At 37.3% G+C, this 19,830-nt stretch overlaps 1 pseudogene; it reads right to left on the reverse strand.

Annotated features, from left to right (window-relative positions):
* Positions 1-10,545: 10,545 nt before the first annotated feature.
* LOC113253688 (methionine aminopeptidase 1D, mitochondrial-like) lies at positions 10,546-11,308 on the reverse strand (annotated as a pseudogene).
* Positions 11,309-19,830: the final 8,522 nt, after the last annotated feature.

The following is a 19,830-nucleotide window of genomic DNA, read 5'->3' on the forward strand; positions in this document are numbered from 1 at the left end:
GTGGCTTTAAATTTGATGCTTGTTATTTACTGAAGCCACTGGCTCTGATGGTGTCAGGCCACTTATGTTGCAAAGAGCGTCTCCTCAAGGAAGCACTCATAGTCCAACCCCTCTTGGCTCATAAACACTCTCTCTCTATTGAATTTTAAAATGGAAAATGTTTTTGTTTATTTAAGGCCTGGGTGGTGTGAGATGTCAGGAAGCTGATTGGGAAGTAGAGGTGCTCTCTCTCATCAGAAGGACCTGAATGAGGAAGGATGTCATTAGGCGGAAGCTGTTGTAGACCTCTTGCCACCCTGTGGGTAGTGGTGGTGAAGCCTGTCCAGAACGTAGTAGCAATATAGAGTAGGCATGGAGACTAGGACCTAGGGAAAGTTTTTGAGATTTCTAATTTAGTTATGCCTGAAATCAAGCCTGCAAGTTGATATTTTCAGGAATGTGGGTTAATATGTTCCACCCTCTCCACCTAAACCTTTATTTTGCTCCAGCTATTTGTTGTGAGGGTTTCTGTCCCATGCAACAGAAGGATTTTTATCTGTTACTGTAAAGTACTATGAAGAGATTACAACAAAAAATTGAGATGTAGGAAGAAATTAAAAGAAACAATGTTACCTAAATATGACAAATTGCAATAAAGACAAAAGGTTAGGAGCTAAAATTATAGATGAATAGGTGGTTTAAAATAAAGACATAAACAATCAATGATTAAAAATGTATCAATAACTCTCTCTAAAAAAAGGGGTGGCTCAGTTGGTTAAATGTCTCTTTTTTTTTTTTAAAAGATTTTATTTATTTATTTGACACAGAGAGAGACAGCCAGCAAGAGAGGGAACACAAGCAGGGGGAGTGGGAGAGGAAGAAGCAGGCTCCCAGCAGAGGAGCCTGATGCGGGGCTCGATCCTAGAATGCCGGGATCACGCCCTGAGCCGAAGGCAGACGCTTAACGACTGAGCCACCCAGGCGCCCCTCTAAATGTCTAACTCTTGATTTCAGCTCAGGTCATGATCTCAGGGTCATGGGATTAAGCCCCATGTCGGGCTCTGGGCTCAGTGGGGTTTGCTTGAGAGTCTCTCTCTCCTCCCTCTGCCCCTTCCTGCCTCAAGCTTGTGCATGCTCTCTCTCTAATAAAAAAATAACAATAAAAGAGAGAAAAGATGAACATAAAAGACTAAAACCTATGATTTAAAAGTTTAGACTATCAAAGTAAAGGAGATTAAAGATGAAGAAAAGAAATAAAAAATTAAAAAGAAATACAAAAAAAAAAAGAAAAAAGACAAAAAAAATTAAAGATTAGACAAAGAAAGACAGGAAGAAAAAACAAAAAACAAAGCTCAGTCCAAAGTAAATCGGCGAGAGTCCACACAAAGTTCAAGGTGGTCGTTGAAAAAATTGTTGATGGGATGTCTTCCATGGGGCAAAGAGCCAAGAAAGCAGAAAGCTCTTAGCTTGAGCAGTTACCTGTAAATACACAAGGATGTCTGCTAATTACTGACACAGAGCAAAACAGTGGCGGGCGGTGGCGGGGGGTGGGGGGAACCTAGCCTTCTCATCCTTGGGAAACTTGAAAAGTGTTACTCATCTCCCTCCACCAGCACACACACAATAGGTACCTGTCCAATTCTTTATTGTCTGAAAATTTGGCATATTATGCATACAGCCCATAGAGCCTAGTTATAGTCAATTAGACAACTGGCAGGAAAAGCATAGAGTCACTGGATTCCTTTTTTCAAACGATTTCCTTTTAAAGAAGAAATACATGGAGACTATGACAGCAATAAAATAGCTATAATCACTAAACATCAATAAAACTATGATTCCATTTGAGTTTACATGAGATGGTGGAGTTTAGCTTTGTGTTCAACAGTCTTTCTGTTCTTGAAGTACTAGAACAAGCAAGCAATTCTATATCCAATTAAAAAAATCTTTACAGTATTTTTAGATAACCAACATTTTTCAGTTGAGATTCAAATAAAAAAGAATTTAGTTCAAATTGAAAAAATTGGGAAAGATATTGGTATGGATGACCTTGCTAACCTCTTAGCAAAATTAGAAATAGTGAAAAGTCAATTCTTATATCCCTGAAAACTCAGGAGACAAAAACCCAACTTGATGTTGAGACTTTAGAACAATATGCAATATGAAATTTCATCAGTTTCTCCCTTTTTGTATGTATGTAATCTAGAATGTTGAGAAAACATGTTCATTCACAAAGGCTATCTTTTCTTTACTTGCCTGTACTACAGAATTTACCCTGTTACAGTCAGTGTCAGTATTTTTCTGTTGCTTAAAGTGTTTCCTGAAATATTTTAACTACAGTTTCATATATTTTATGAAATTTACTTAGAATACCTGTGATAGTTAATTTTTTGTGTGTCAGTTTGGTTAGATCATGGTACTCAGGTATTTGGCCAAACATTTGTGGATGTTGCTGTAAAGGTATTTTTTAGACAAGATAAATGTTTAAATTAGTAGACTTTGAGTAAAGCAGACAGCTCTCCATGATGTTGGTAGGCCTCATTCAATGAGTTGAAGGTCTTAAGAAAAAAGACTGACCTCTCTGAAGAAGATGGAATTTTGCCAGCAGACTGCATTTGAACCCAAACTACAACATTAATTCTTCCCTGGATATTCAGCCTGCCTGCCTACTCTCGAGATTTTGGACTTGCCAGCCTCAATAATTACGTGAACCAATTCCTTAAAGTAAATCTCCTCATAGACACACACATTCTACTTATTCTGTTTCTCTGGAGAACCCTAACCAACACAATAACCAAATTCTTTGAACAGCAGAGAATTGAAGGAAATTTATTATTTTTTTTTTGCAATGGAAAATGTACTTGGCTCAGAAAAAATATCAATTCTGATCAATAGAGTACAATATCCAAGTGTTGTCTACAGCATCTCAGAGGAATGTAAATATCTTACCTCTTTCCTCCATTAAAAATTTCTTAAATGAAACACACTGGATTGACAGCTTTAATTATTATGGGATTTTCATAGGTTGCTAATCTCTGGGATTCACAAAAACGAGGTCACATCTAGTCTTCCGAACCCAGCAGTCCCCCATACCAAGAACTTCATATAGAAAAGAACTTCATATAGAAGTTCTACCAAGAACTTCATATAGAAAAAATACATAATGTTTTTTTCTGATAACTGCAGGCACTTATTTAATAACATAAATAATTATTTAAAAAATTTTCTTGACATGCATTAATTTTCGGTATCTTCTATACTACTAATTCTGAAAAGATAATTATATAGAAGAAAATTTTGTTTGTTCTCTAAATATTAAAAAGTTTTTTTTTAAAGGAAATTAGCGAGTCAATCCTAAACTTTATTTAAAGAGTAATAGGACAGGAATAGCTAAAACAATTTAAGAATATGGACTGGGGAATATCTTTAGCATATATCAAGACTTTTTAATAAAGCTGCAGTAATTAATGTGGTATGGTAATTAACATTGAAATAAACCAACAGACAATACAACAGGATACAGAGCCAGAAATATTGTCATGTGTATATAGATGTTTGGTAAATGAAAGAGCTGACATTATAAAGCAGTAGGATAGACCCACAAAGCTCAAATCATAAAAGAAAAGATTTTTACCTGATAAATTTGGTATATAAGTTTTACATGGCAGAAGATTTCATTAGCGAGGTGAAAAGAAAAGCCACAGACCAAGAGAAATTATTTTCAAAGCATATAACTGAAGAAGAATTGATACTCTGAATATGCAGAAAATTTTCTATAAATCAGTAAGAAAAAGAAAGCTTACTTGGAAAATCGTCAGGAGATGTGAACAAGAGATTAATAGAATTAGAACCTGAGTGGCCAATAAGCATATGAAAAAATGCTCAAACTCACATAATCAGGAAACTGAAAATTTAAAAATGAGGTTACTCAGAACGAACACTTCATACTCATTAAAAGTCTGAAAATATTCCATCAGAAAGGATGAATACCTACCATTTGCATCGATATGGATGGAACTGGAGGGTATTATGCTAAGTGAAGTCAGTCAAGCAGAGAAAGACAATTATCATATGGTTTCACTCATATGTGGAATATAAGGAATAGGGCAGAGGACCATAGGGGAAGGGAGGGAAAACTGAATGGGAAATCATCAAAGAGGGAGACAAACCATGGAAATCTCTGGACTGTGGGAAACAAACGGAGGGTTGTGGAAAGGGAGGTGGGTGGGGGATGGGGTAATTGGGTGATGGGCATTAAGGAGCGCATGTGATCTGATGAGCACTGAGTGTTTTTTGCAACTAATGAATCATTGAACATTACATCAAAAACTAATGATGTACTGTATGTTGGCTAATTAAAAAAAACTTAATAAAAAAAGTCTCAAAATATTAAGTATTATTGAAGATGAGGGGAAATAGAAACCTACACCCTTCTGCTGGCAGCATAACTTGGTATATTACAGTGACAGCAACTTCACTACATTTAGTATAGCTGAAGATTCCTATACTCTTACATATATGCCCTAGAGAATGTTTACAAATATGCATAATGAGACACACAAAAATGCTTTTTGGAGTATTACTTCTAATAGCTAAAATGTACATACAACATATTAATAGAGGAGTGGATAAAAATTGTGGTATATTGAATATACATAGCAGTTAACATGAACAAACTGTTGTGTCAATTTGAATAAATATAGAAAACATGGTACTAAACGAAAAAACAAGTTGCAGAAGAATTCACAGGCTAGACTAGTATTGAAGTAAATCTTTTAACAACATCCCACATTCTTATATATTACTTTGGGACAAATACATACATGGTACAAGTATAAAAATGTGGACAGAAACAACAGACAACATATGTGGAGCAGATGAATAAGAAAGATGAAGAATCTGGGGAGGTTGCAAGGAGTTTTAAATATGTCTATCATGTCTTTTTACTTAAAACACGTGGGGTGAGGACAGGCTAGAAGTGGCAGAGGGAGGAAGGCTTGTTGGAAGCTTCACTGTTGTAGAGGAGTGGTTGCTCCATTGTCTGGTTGGCAGTGCCTTTCTCAATTTGAGCCAGGGCAGACAGTGGGGAGGGGCAAAGCATCTTTCCACCTTCTTTTCAGCCATCAGGTTTTCTGCAATCCAGTGCCAACACGTTCATGGATCACCAATTATATTTCTCGATCCAATTCTAAGGGCTTTACAAATAGTGGCCATTTCTCCAGATTTTGGCAATTAAATGCCAGTTCTAGTTTTCATTGCCGTGAGTTCTCATCACTTATTGGCGGGCTTTTTAAGCATCTGTATTAGTCAAAGTAGGCTAGACTATACTGTAATAAGTAAAAATGCAAATCACAGTGGCTTAAACTAGCCCATGTTTCATTCTAGCTCCTGCAGCATCCAATGCAGATATTCCTGGTCAGGAGGCTTTTCTGGGTGGTTTTCCAAGCAGAGTACTCATGGATCTAGGCTTCTTATATTGTACAGCTCTGCCACTATCGCCATAAGGATGGAGGAGAAAGATGGTGCTAGATTGTTAAGGATGGTCAGTCAACAGCTAGTTCCTTTTTTTTTTTTTTTAAAGATTTTATTTATTTATTTATTTGACAGAGAGACAGCCAGAGAGAGAGGGAACACAAGCAGGCAGAGTGGGAGAGGAAGAAGCAGGCTCAGTGAAGGAGCCTGATGCGGGGCTCGATCCCATAACGCCAGGATCACGCCCTGAGCTGAAGGCAGACGCTTAACGACTGAGCAACCCAGGCGCCCCAACAGCCAGTTCTGAATGTGGTATACTTCACTATTGGCCAATACCACCAGCCAGAACTCAGTCACACAGTCCTATCTAGCCACAAGCGGTCCAGGGAATGTAGCTTTCTCTGAGCCCAAGAGGAAAATTAATGAGTTTGGTGAATTTATAGTATTGCCCAGCCACCACATTTTATTGAGAACATGACTCTGAGACAGAATTTAAAACCATCATGTTTTGTTTTTTAAATTTTTACTTTTAATTATTTACTCAGTTATCATCAATCTGGTAGATAAGCCTCTGCAAACTCACTACCCTAAATATGAACAAGGACCTTGACAAAATCCTACAACTAACTAAATGCTTTTCCCCACCTTTATTCCCTGACTCTCTACACAAGATTACCATCATCCTGAAACTGTACTGATTGTTCCATTGTTTTTCTTTCTTTAAAAACATCAATCATTGTCTTGAGATAATTTGAGATTCACACACAGTTGTAAGTAATAACACAGAGAGATCCTTTGTGCCCTTTACCCAGATCCTCCCAGGGGCAACATCTTAAAAAACTACAACATTATAACCAGGATGTTAACATTGATACAGTCAAGATATAAAATATTTCCATCAGGAATAAGATCGGTTAAATGTTGCACTTTTGTAGTCACATCAACTTCCCTCCTTAGCCCTGGTAGCCCCTAGATTGTTCTCACTTTTATAATTTTGTCATTTCAAGAATGTTATACAAATGGAAACACTTCATTTTGGGCTTGGGTTTTTTTGCTTTTTTGTTTTTTGTTTCCGTCTCCCAGCATAATTCTCTGGAAACTCATCCAGATTGTTGCATGTACCAATAGTTCGTTCCTTTTAATTGCTCAGTAGTATTTCATGGAATGGATTTACTGCAGTTGTTTAACCATTTACCCAACAAATGGTAACTGGATTGTTTTTAGTTTTGAGCTACACAAATAAAGTTCCTATGAATATTTGTGTACAGCTTTTTTTTTTTTTTTTTTTTAACATAAACCTTCATTTCTCTGGGATAAATGCCCAGGAGTGCAATTGGTGAAGTTCATGTTTTAGTTATGATAGTTCCCTCATCTTCCCACATAAGCTCCAGAATAGCTTTGTCTACATCTACAAAACATCTTACTGGGATTTTGGTAGAAACTGTGTTAAACTTGTACATCAATTTGGGGGGAACTGACAGCTTTGCTATGTTAAGTCTACTAATCCATGAACATGGTGTGACTCTCCTTTTATTTAAATCTTTACTCCATTAGGGTTTTGTAGTTTGTAGTACAGTCCTGTACATGTGTTATTAGATTTACACCTGTTTTGTGCAGTTTTTAATGATATATTTTTAATTTCAGTGTCCACATGTGTTTATTGCTAGTGTATAGCAATTTAACTGATATTTCTGTTTATCTTGTATCCTGCAACCTTACTGAATTCACTTATTAGTCCTAGGAGGTTTTTTTGGAAATTCCTTGGGATATTCTATGTAGAAAATCATGTCCTCTGCAATAGGGACACTTTCTATCTTCCTTTCTGATCTGTACGCTATCATTTCATTTCTCACATTATTGCACTAGCTAGACCTTCCAGGACTATGTGGAATAAGAGTGGTGAGATTGGATACCCTTGTCTTGTTCCTAGTCTTAAGGGGAAAGCATCAGCCTTTCACCATAAATAGAATATTAGCTGTAGGAAGGCTTTTTTTTTTTTTTTAATAAAGATGATCTTTATCAGATTGAGGGAGTCTCCCCCTCTCCTTATTTTTTCTGAGATCTTTTGTAATGAATGAGTATTGAATTGTCAAATGCCTTCTCTGTATCTATTGATATAATCCCAGGATTTTTCTTCTGGGAATTTTAAGGCTCCACTTGGTCATGGAATAAAATTTTTTTTAATATACTGTTGAATTCTATTTTATTAAGGATTTTTGCATCTATGTTCATCAGGGATGTTGGCCTGTGGATTTCTTTTTTTTGTAATGTCTGTGGCTTTATCAGGCTAATAACTGGCTTCATAAATGAATTGGAAAGTATCCTTTCCCTTTCTATTCTATGCTTTCTTATTAGAAGAGATTTTGTAGACTTGGCATCTAAAGGTCTGTTATTTTATTTTATTTTTTTGGTCTACTTTTTTCCTATTGTTTAGGTTGGTTAATTTCTACTTATTTTATTCTATTTTTTATTTCTTCATCCATTTTGCTATTGATCCCAACCACTGAGGTTTTTATTTTGTTAAAAATTTTTTTTTGAGTTCTAAAATTTCCATTGGTTTTTTATTACCTTCTTTGTTGATACTATTTTTTTCCACTGAGACTTTTTATTTTTTCATGTGTTTCAAAAGTGCTCATAATTGTGCACATGCATTTTATATTATGGCTACTTTAAAATGTTTATCAAATAATACTAACATTACTTCCATCTCTGTCTTTTCAACTAACTATCTTTTAAATTCAGTTTTAGATCTTTACTGTTTTTGGTCTGATGAGTGATATTTCAAATAAAACCTGGACATTTCCGATATTACATTATGAGATTCTGGATTTTTTTAAACCTTCTGTTCTTTTTGGCTTCCTCTGACACCTCTCTGGTCAAATAAGGGAGGGTCCTGCCTTCTATGTAGGTGCAGACGTCCAGGTTCCCTACCTGGTCTTTGCTGATACCTGAGGGTGGGATTCCTCATTACTGCTAGGCAGGATTGGGAGTTCTGGCTCCTTACTAGGCCTCCAGTGATACTTTCCTGGCAGAGAGGGGCACGCATACCTCATTACTGCTCCTCATGTGGTCTCCATTGTACCCATGTCAGCCTTGTAACTACTGGGTGGTGAGGAAGGTCCTGAATCTCCCCAGGGCTTCCTCTCACACCACCACAGTGGAGAGGAAAGAGTACCCTGTTACTCTCAGGTTGGAGGGAAAATCCAGGTTCCCCATCTTGTCTCCCCTGAACCCATGGGGAACCTCAATACAGCATGGTGCAGATGAAAGTCCTGGCTCTCTACTCTACCGTCTTTGACACCACTCTGTTGGTGGTTTGGAGTTCTTTATCACCACCTGATGGGATGGGTGGGGGGTGGGAGGATTGTGGGGGTGGGTGGAAGTATAGGCTCTTCACTTGGTTTTTGCTGGCATGGTTGGGCCTCAGTTTTTTGTGGTGTTTTTCTGGAATACAGCAGTTTTTGCCTACAAGTTTTCGGTCTTGCTAGGCTGTCCCTTTCCTGGTTCATTGGCTAGGGAGAGTAGGCTTTTGTTGGGGCTTTTGTCCTCTGTGTCCATTGGTGTTTCTATGTTGCTGGCTTCTCCAGCTTTATATGTGGTATAAATAAGGCAAAAAGAAAACCCAGAAAACTCACCAGCATATCCTTCGGTGGGTCTCAACATATCCCTAGATGGTCTATTTTTTCTCTTCACTTTTCAGGTCTTCTAATGATTGTCTTATTTATTTATTAAATAAATTGAGGTATATTGACATGTAACTTTTTTTTAGTTTCAGGCTACAACATAATGATTCTCTCTATATATATTGTGAAATGATCTCAATAAGTCTAGTTAACATCTGTCACCATACATAGTTGCAAAACTTTTTTTTTTATGTGAAGACTTTTAAGATCTACTCATTTGGCAACTTTAAAATATGCAATACTGTATTATTAACTATAGTCACCATGTTGTACACCATGCTATCCAAGCTTATCTCAGCAACCTGCACTTGAACCGCTATGGTGAGAAATTTTGTTTTTTAAGTTTCAATCTATGAAGATCTATCTATCTACCTATCTATTTATTTATTTAAATTTTAATTCCAGTGTAGCTAACATACCACTTTCTTACACCATACACGAAAATAAACTCAAATGGATTAAGGACCTAAATATGAGACCTGAAACCATAAAAATCTTAGAAGAGAACAGTAATTTCTCAGACATTGGCTATAGCAACATCTTTCTAGATATGTCTCCTGAGGCAAAGGGAAACAAAAGCAAAATTAAACTATTGGGACTACATGAAAATAAAAAGCTTCTGCACAGCCAAGTAAACAACCAACAAAACTAAAAGAAAACCTACTCAATGGGAGAGGATATTTGTAAATGACATATCTGATAAAATATATAAAGAACTTACGCAACTCCACACCCAGAAAACAAATGATGCAATCAAAAGATGGGCGGAAGACATGAACAGACATTGCTCCAAAGAACGCATAGGGATGACCAACTGACACATGAAAAGATGCTCAATGTCACTCATCATCAGGGAAATGCAAATGAAAACCACAATGAGATATCTCTCCATACCTGTTAGAATAAGAACATTTTTGAGATGGAAGGCCAGATACTCTGGGACTCCAATATCCTCCCGGAGAGGAAAGTAGAGGAGTTTTTGCACCAGGCAGTGAAGCGGGGGCGGCAGGAGATCTTTGCGTCTCAGCTCCAGGACGAAGAAACCATGCAAGGCGGCGCTGTTAGTGCTCAGAAAATCAGTTCCCACACGGAGGCACCCCGGGGCAGCAGCCCTGGAGGGCGTGTTTTACGGCTGCTGGTAGGCGATCCCAGATGGGTCCCGTGACCCCAGCGAGGCGCAGCGCGGGAACTTTGCACCGGAAGAGCTTGCGGCCGAGCCAGTCCGTAGGTGCGCACGCAGCGGGTCCCGGAGTGTGTGGATCGCGACTGCCTGTGGGAGAAGCTGGCCCGCCGCTTCCTTCTGTCGGGTGCAGACCAGGACCTGGACGTGGTGCCCTCAGTGGCCTCTGCCACCCCTGCCCGCCGCCGCCGCGTGGGACTCGTGGGGCAGCTGCGTGCGAAGGACCAGCCCCATCTATCCTGCAGGCCTCCCTGCCGCGCGACCCACATATCGTGGACAGACTTGCAAACCGTTCTGATGAGTTCTGTGGCTGATTGTGTTTGCCATTACAGACAAGGGAGCCCAGCTCTGTACGCTGCAGTTGCTTCATCTCGACGCCTCTCGGCCGCGTCTACGCAGTTGTTATCACGTTCGTCCGCCACTGTCCGCCGAAAATGTTTCAGAGATGTCTCCAGGGCCGCTGTTGTAGTAGACCCCGACCTCTGTGAATCATACCTCCATTCTGAAGGAATGGAATACCAGGAATACCATGACATGGCACCTTGTTTACGGAGGTACAGACTTTGAAAAACCTCCGTAGCCTAGAGATTGAGAGGCGCCATGCCTTCTGATTTGCTAATGAACAAGAGCGTCTATCTTTTCGGTTGTCTTGTCAATCTTTAAGCTCTTCGCAGCCAGGAGGAGGTTTTGTCGTCAGCTGACAAGCCTGAGGAGGCCCCTGAATCTGACCTTCGTTCTTAACTTCTGTGTTGTCTCCCCAGTGGGGTACAGTGGTGGCTTCTATGTGAGTTTAGTGACTGGATGAGCTGAAGAAACTAGCAGGCAAAACTGTATCTCTCGGTCTCTGGAAAAAGACGAGTCTTCTTTGGCTGACTGCTTATGTAAGTAGACATGATTGAGTAGGTGAAGAGAGAATTCTATGATAACCTGTAAGAACCAGCAGCTGGAGGTTACTGGGTGCTGCTTTGTTGGCTGGGGTAACCAATACTCCAGGCATATCCTGGGTGTGTGAAATAGGCGAAGGGGGTCGAAAGTACAACCAAAGTTATAAATTAAATAAGTTAGAGGAGGTAATGTGCATGATGTTTGTCTTATATATTATATGCAGGGTTTTTAGTAATACTTAGTGGGAGGAATAAAGAAAAATACATCTGTGCTCCTGGAAGTTGAGCTGCTTTCCTTTTTATATGGATAAATTGTGTTTTTATTTATTTATTTATTTATTTAAGATTTATTTATTTGGTGGGACACCTGGGTGGTTCAGTCAGTTGGGTGCCTGCCTTCTGCTGGGGTCATGATCCTAGGGTTCTGGAATCCAGTCCCATATCCGGCTCCTTGCTCAGCAGGGAGCCTGCTTCTCCCTCTGCCTGCCACTCCCCCTGCTTGTGTGCTGTCTCTCTCTCTCTCTGACAACTAAATAAATAAAATCTTAAAAAAAAAAGATTTATTTATTTGTTTTAGAAGGAGAGGTGCGCACCTGCTTGTGTGCTCCTGCCCATAGGGGGAGGGGGAGAGGGAGAGACTCTTCAAGCCCTCTTCCCTGAGCAAGCAGACAGCTGGGGCTCCGTCTCACATGAGGTCATGACCTCAGCGGAAACCAAGAGTTGGAAGCTTAACCCACCAAGCCACCCAGGCGCCCCTCTTTTTACTTATTCTAATATAGCCTTTATTTATGCTTAACTTTACAAAAAGAGTATCATGTTCAACCTATTCTTTTGGGACTTTTTTTCACATTAATATCATATTGATAGGAGTTATCCTTATGGCAACAAGTCCCCATGTAGTTAATTAGTTCTGCCTGCTATGTATGTATAGCATGGTTCATTCATCCAAGTTTACTGTGGGTAGATATTTGTGATGTTTTCAGGTTTTTGCTCTTGTGAACTGCGCTGATATAAACAGTGTTTTACATGTATCCTGTCCTACATGTGCTAGAGTTTCTTTTGATCTACACCTAGGAGTGGAATGAATTGCTAGGCTACAGGCTATGTAAACTTCAACTATAGAATATAATGCTAAATTCTTTAACAAAGTGGTTGCATTAATTTATATTCCCACTAGCAGTATGTTACAGATACAACAGATCTTTACTGAGCTGAAGTCTGAAAACTCTCCCAAGCAGTAAGCTGCTGGGTGATTGTGGGGCTCCCCTCAAATTTCCTGTCTCTCTGGCATCACTTACTGTCAGTTGTGTAATGATCACTATCTAAAAACTGCTGTTCCATATATTTTTTTTTTTTTTAGTTGTTTCTGGCAGATGAATCAATCTGGTCCCTGATTCTCTGTCTTGTTTGGAAGTAGGAGTCTTTTAAAATCATTTTAACTCCTATTTTTCTGGTAATAGTTGTCTCTTTTTATTTATAAGATCATTTATGTTTCTTCTCTACTTATCTTGATTATTTATAAGATCACTTATGTTTCTTCTCTACTTATCTTGATTAATTTTACCAAAGTTTATTTATTTTGTTAGTTTTTCCAAATAGCCATATTTTGGCATTTTATCTTTGCTAGTCTTCTCTATTCTTTGTTTTCATTTATCTCTTATCTTGTATTTTCTTTAGTTTTATCCTGTTGTTCCTTTTCTGATCTCTTAAGATGGACAATTAATTCATTAATTTTGAGGCTTTCAATTTTTTCCCTTAATAGTCCTGTTTAAGGCTATAAATTTCCCTCTGATAGCTGCTTTTCTTGCATCACATAAATTTTGACATATAATTTTAAAATTTTTATTTTATTTTTATTTTTTTTAAAGATTTTATTTATTTATATGACAGAGAGAGAGACAGCCAGCGAGAGAGGGAACATAAGCAGGGGGAGTGGGAGAGGAAGAAGCAGGCTCCCAGCAGAGCAGGGAGCCCCACGCGGGGCTCGATCCTAGGACCCTGGGATCAGGCCCTGAGCTGAAGGCAGATGCTTACCGACTAAGCCACCCAGGCACCCCATAACTTAAAAAATTTTTAAATCAGTTCTGTCATTGAACAGTACATCAAAAAGTAATGATGTAGTATATGTTGGCTAATTGAACTTAATAAAAAATAATTAAAAAAAGAGTATACTTATCATGGATGGAGCTAGAGAGTATTATGCTAAGTGAAATAAGTCAGTCAGAGAAAGACAAATACCATATTTCACTCATATGTGGAATTTAAGAAACAAAATGATGAACATAGGGGAAAAAGAGAAACAAAACAGAAAACAGACTCTTAAGGATAGAGAACACGCTGATGGTTACCAGAGGGGAGGTGGGTGAGGGGGTGGGTTAAATAGGTGATGGGAATTAGGGAGGGGGTTTGTGATGAGCACTGGGTGATGTATTTAAGTGATAAATCACTAAGTCCTACACCATAAACTAATATTACACTGCATGTTACCTAAATAGAATTTAATAAAAACTTGGATGAAAAAAAAAGAACTCCAGTCAATAAAATGTGTTTGAGATTATGCTCCTAAAAAAATAATAAATAAATAAAATTAAATTAAAAAAATAAAAAAATTCAAATCCGTTCTAGGTATTTTAAAATTTCCATTATGACCTTATTTTAATCCATGAGTCATTCATCAGGGCTTTGAAAAATAAATTTTGAATAAGTGGGAATTAAAAATTTATATTTGTATTACTAATGTCTAATTTAATTGCATACTTTTGAGTAAAATTGTTGAGGCTTTATCACTAATTCATGATAAATTTTTATAGTCATCTGTACTTGAGAATATTTTTATTCAAAGTGTCAGATGTTCATTAGGTTACATTTTTTAGTTATGTCATCCAGATGTTGCATATCTGCTGTTTTTTTTTCTCTATTTGACTTCTCAATAACTGAGAGAGGTGTGCTGAAATCCCTCACTATCGTGGTGGATTTATTACTCTATCCTTGCAGTTCCTATAAAATTTACTTCATATACTTTCAAGCAATTTTATTAGTAACCTTGTATTTAAAACTACTATGTCTTCTTGGATAATTGCATTAAGTAGTGAATTGAATTCTCTGTCCTTAAGAATACGTTTTACTTTGATATTTATTTTATATATTGTTAGTGATAACTGTAGCAACTTTGTTTTGATTGTATTTACTTCATACTTAATTTTCTATCATTTTACTTTTAACTTTTGTATATTCTTATGCTTTAGGAATATCTTTTATAAACAGCATATATTAGATTTTGCAAAATCTAAACTGTGACTTTCTTAAAATCTAGTTAATATTTATTTATGCTAATTATTAATATATTTGGACTGGTTCAAAATATCTCAACTTATTATTTCTGTGTGTTTTTTTTCTCTATTTCTATTTCCTTTCACCCACTTCATCTTCTTCTCTCCTTTAAATTAATAGCTGTGTCTACTCAAAATACTCATCTGGGAATTGTTACTGATCCATAATGAGATAAGTAACTCCTGCTAGAATTTAAAAAAAGCACCACTCCCTTCATTGAGAAAGTCTTTATGTAAAAATCATATTACCTGAACTAAGCAGTGTTTTTAGTGATGCAATTGATACATACTTTGGTGCAAGAAACTTGTTAAGAACTGACAAACTGTTCAGACTGGCTAGCTTAGTGGACCACAGTTTGAGTTCTTTCATACCTTGTGAGGACCTCTCAACGGACTGATAGCATCTAAGCTTTTAAATAGGGTTATTATGTTTCCTCTTTTATTATGATAATAGATTTCTTTCTTTCCCCCTCTTTAATATAGCAACCAACTCCAGCATAGCAACCAAGGTACTTACTCTTTGACTCACATATCACTTACAGCATCTCTTGTTTGTCATTTTTATTTAAGCATCTCCCCACCCTGTCGTCATTATTGATCTTTGCATGGTAAACCTCCCAAGGCCTTATATTCCTGAGAATGTGTTTATCAAGCCTTGAGATTTGATTTATATTTGGGCTGGATATACAGTTCTAAATTCTTTTTTTTTTTTTTAAAGATTTTATTTATTTATTCGACAGAGATAGAGACAGCCAGCGAGAGAGGGAACACAAGCAGGGGGAGTGGGAGAGGAAGAAGCAGGCTTACAGCAGAGGAGCCTGATGTGGGGCTCGATCCCATAATGCCCGGATCACACCCTGAGCCGAAGGCAGACGCTTAACCGCTGTGCTACCCAGGCGCCCCTACAGTTCTAAATTCTAAGTTCTTTTTCTTCAATACTTTTGAAATTCTATTTCCATAGTTTTTAGGGCAGTTTCGCTTCTGAATAATTTTTTTTTTTTTTTTTTTGGTCTTTGAGGTGATATGCTTTTCCTCTTTTTGTTAACTTTTAGAATTTTTTTCTTCATCTTTCTTATTCTTCAATTTTAACATAATGTGGTGTGGATTTTTCGTTCTCTTTCTTGCCACTCTACAGACTCTCCATCTTAGCCCTGTTATTTTTTTAAAAATTGAATATTTCCTACATTACTTCTTCAGATATTTACTCCTCTTCAAATTTTTTCTTTCTGTGATTTGGATTTTAGCACTCCTTTTTCTATTCCTTATATGTATCGATTTTTTTTGTCTCATTTCTTCACCCTTCTTTTCTGAGCAGTGTTGTTTTTGGAGTATATCATTTTTGTGTTCTTTATTTCAACTATTATAATCTTGTCTTTAAAATATCTGCTTCACTCTTTTTAATAAATTTTTAATCCTATTGATGCATTCTTTCCTTTAAAAAACATTTCATTAAGCTGATTTAAAGTTATTGGTATGTGTATTTTTGTTTCTGATGGAATCTAAAAATCCAGATCATTGTACTCCTCAAATATCTTATCCTTTTGATTTATGGACTTGTTTTTCCTGGGGTTATTCCGTCAAGCAGAGCATATAGGGGAAGGTCAGACCCCTGCTTCTGTCACCTCAGTTAGCTCACGGGGTGGGAATGGGGTATATGCCTGAGCCCTGGTGTCCAGAGGCTCAGGCAGTGAAAAACTGAGTCAATTTCTCCTCACCCTAATAAAAGAACTTAATGTAGGGCTTTGCTCTTTGCCCCTCAGGAAAGAGCAGCTTTAGGTGGGGATCATCCTTAAGCATAGCTGCTTAACTGGAGTCATTACTTTACTTTTCACTCCATGTCACAGTAGCTCCTGCCATTGATTTTCCTTTGTTTTTGAGATCACTTGGACCAAGTCTGAGTTGCTATAGGTGTGGGGTGGATGTTCTTTATCCCAACAGTACCTTTTCTATTTTATTCTATTTTCTATCCTCTTTACAGTCTACTGGGCTGCCTCTTGTGCTCCCTGAAACCAGTCTTTTCCTCTCATATCAGTTCAAAATAGCCCTCTGTCTTCATCTCAGGGATTTCTCATACCTTTCTTGGTGTCTTTGGTTGGTCTTGGGAATGAGAGTCAAGAACAATCCCCTATTCACCTTCCTAGCCTAGTAGGATCTGGAAATGGATCCACCCACCCTTTGCTACTATTTTTAGGGGGTCATCATTTTTTTTCTTTCCAGCACAAAGTAACCTATAGTTTTTCTCATGGTTTTATTTTTATAAAAGGTGTTTAGAATGTAAGTAAAAATGTAGAATATAAAATATTATACCCAAATTCTCTGTGTTCTATTTCCAAACTTTTTGCCACATGCAATCACATTTTTTTTTTATGTGCAGGTTTTTTTTTTTTTTACCATACATTATTTTGAGTGTATTTATTTTGATTTGTTCTTCTTGTTGATTTTTATGGTTCTACAGTGTTTATTTGTAATATATTGCATAATATTCTTAAAAATTATATACCAAAACTTACCAAGGCTATCTCAGGTTTACGTTATTTTTACTTTTCACTGTTAAAGGTGAATATAACATCTTTATAAATGTATCTTTTGTCTTTTGATTTAGATTTGTTTTATCGCTTCTCGGCCTTTTGGCTAAGATCAAGTGTGATTTAGATTTGTTTTAAGAATGAGATTACAAGGTCCATGGATATAAAAACTTTATGGCTCTTGATAAGTATTGCCAAATTGCCCTTCAAAGAATGATGCTATTCTTTGAATGGTTTTCTATATACTTATTCTGATGTATACTTAATTGCATATGCAGAAACTTGTTGTATATCACTTAAGACAAATCCTCTTCTGTCTTTTTACACTACTCTGATTACATTTTTTAAGGATACATTAAATTAAAATGGTGATAGACCATCTCCTTTTTTTTTAAAAACCACTATTACTTCCAAATAGCCCTGTAAAATCCTCTTAATTCTAATTCTAATTTAAGTAATTAGGAATATAAATATAAATTAAGACAATGGGTGACATTTACTCCCTTAGATTCTAGCAATATAGAGACCATGTATTCCTTATACAGTTTGAGGTCTTAGGTGTCCTAGAAAGGTACAGAATATTTTTTGAAATCCATTTACTTCCACAAGTTATCTGAAAGTCTGGCCCTCCTTCTCTGTTTATAACCATATAAGTCCTGGGGGTTTTGTATCATGCAGGAAAGGGATGGGGGATGGAAAAAGGACTTCTATTAGACTTGTTGCCAACCCTAATGTCTAGTGCTCAAGCTAGATATAATTTGATATAGAAAATGTAAAAATGTAACATTTTTTACATTTTGAAGCCCTGCTATTCATACCTGCTATTATCTTTAAACAAAAACTCTGAATATATTGCTTATATATATTACTTACATCATGCTATATAATTTACAAGATTCCTGAAATAATTATGGTTAGTATGTGCCAAGCACTGTTTTAGATGTATATTTATTCCTTGCAGTAATTTTTGCTGCATAATAAACAATGCCAAAATCTTGGGGGTTTACAATAATAAACACTTATTTTCTCCCTCATAAGTCTGTGGGTTGTCTGTGGCTCTGCTGGGTTCCAAGATTGCCTGGCCTTGGCTCTGGGCTGTGGGTTGAGTTCCTGTCTGCTTCTCCAGTGCCAGTGGCTGTCTGGGGCCTGGTCTTCTTATTGCAAACAACTGAAGTATATGTAGGCAGGCTAAACCACACAAACGTATTTAAAAATTTTGTTTGAATCACATCCACTAAAATTCCGTTGTCCCATGCAAATCACATGGCTAAGTGCAACTGCAGTAGGTTGGGGTATATACTTTGCCCACAGTGGGAGGCACTGCAAAGTCATGTGGGAAAGAGTGTAGATGTGTAACTTTATTAAGGAGTGAGTGAAGAACTGAGAACGATAATCCCATGTATCATAATTCTCAAAGCAATTGTATAGATTGTCTCTTGTTAACTCATCATCATCCCTATCCCCTATATGATATTAAAGGTGCTGATTGCACTGCATTTTAGGAGAGAAGCCCAGTGTATTAGTTAGCTTGGGCTGCCATAACAAAATCTCATCAACTGGGTAGCTTAAACGGCAGAAATTTATTTCACACAGTTGTGGAGACTAGGATCCTCAGAGTAAGGTGCCAGCATGATTGGGGTCTAGTGAGAGCTCTCTGTCTGGCTTGCTGCCTTCTCACTGTGCCCTCATGTGGTAGGCAGAGAGAAGGAACCAGCTCCCTAGTGCCTTCTTCTAAGAGTTCATTCTGTCATGGAGGTCCACTCTACCTGTCAGCAGGTGGGCAAGTAAAGGGCAATGGCAGACATGAGGTTTACTTTGAGTTTTGGGCATTCTTTATAAAAACACTTGCTTTGGTACTGCCAGCAGCTGAGATCATTATCAGAGGTCTTCTGTGATTCCTTAAACCTTCTGACCTCTAAAAGCCAGTGGTGGTTTTCCCTTACCTTGGCTCCCCCAGAGCTTCCCATAATTTTGTAAGCACTTGTCATATTTTATTGAATTTAAGATGCCATCAATTGTGTCACTAAGAGAGGAAAAAGTGCTACTAATTAGATTAAAAATTTTTTAGCCCTAAGATTTTTGTTCCATATTTTTAGAAAAGGCTCTTTTAGACTTAATTAGATAGGTTTTAAAACACCTGCACATAAAATTGTACATACATAAAAATGCAAGTATGAGCCAATAAATTCACTGTTATTCCTGAAATAACTTCGTATTCTGAATTTTGCTCTTCTGAATCATTTTTTCCCCTTAGAGTCCTTGGTGTGAGTTTTTCCACTCATGAGGAGGCATTGGGAGCATTGCTAATGGATCATTTCTTAAAAGAGTACTCCATCAATACCTACTATCTTTTCTTCCAAGCTGCTAACAAACATTCTGCCAATTTAGCTGGAGTTGTCTTAATTTTATGTCAACTCTTATTCCATTCACAAAGAGTACTTAGTTTGTCAGTTCAGTGTGTAAGGATCTGCAGCGGTTGAGTCATACCAGTGAGAGTGAGCATGAGGTTCTGCACTTCCCTGTGAGCTTATTCTTTATTCTTGACACACATTTCTGCGATGCATCAAAAACTGATCAGTGGGTTGTGTAGGGTTCCTAGGTATCTATTCTGAAGACTTTTAGCTAGCTTAGTGGGTACGCATTTGTTTTCTGAGCACATACTATGACATCTTGGGGGAAGATCTCATTTGTGTATACCATTTTGCAATTTAAAATTAAATCTAAAACCCATGGAAGGTACAACAGCAAGAGTGAAAGTTAATGTATATATGGACTTTGAGT

Source organism: Ursus arctos, unplaced genomic scaffold (genome assembly GCF_023065955.2).
Source record: "Ursus arctos isolate Adak ecotype North America unplaced genomic scaffold, UrsArc2.0 scaffold_20, whole genome shotgun sequence".
In the NCBI taxonomy this organism is placed as follows: Eukaryota; Metazoa; Chordata; class Mammalia; order Carnivora; family Ursidae; genus Ursus; species Ursus arctos.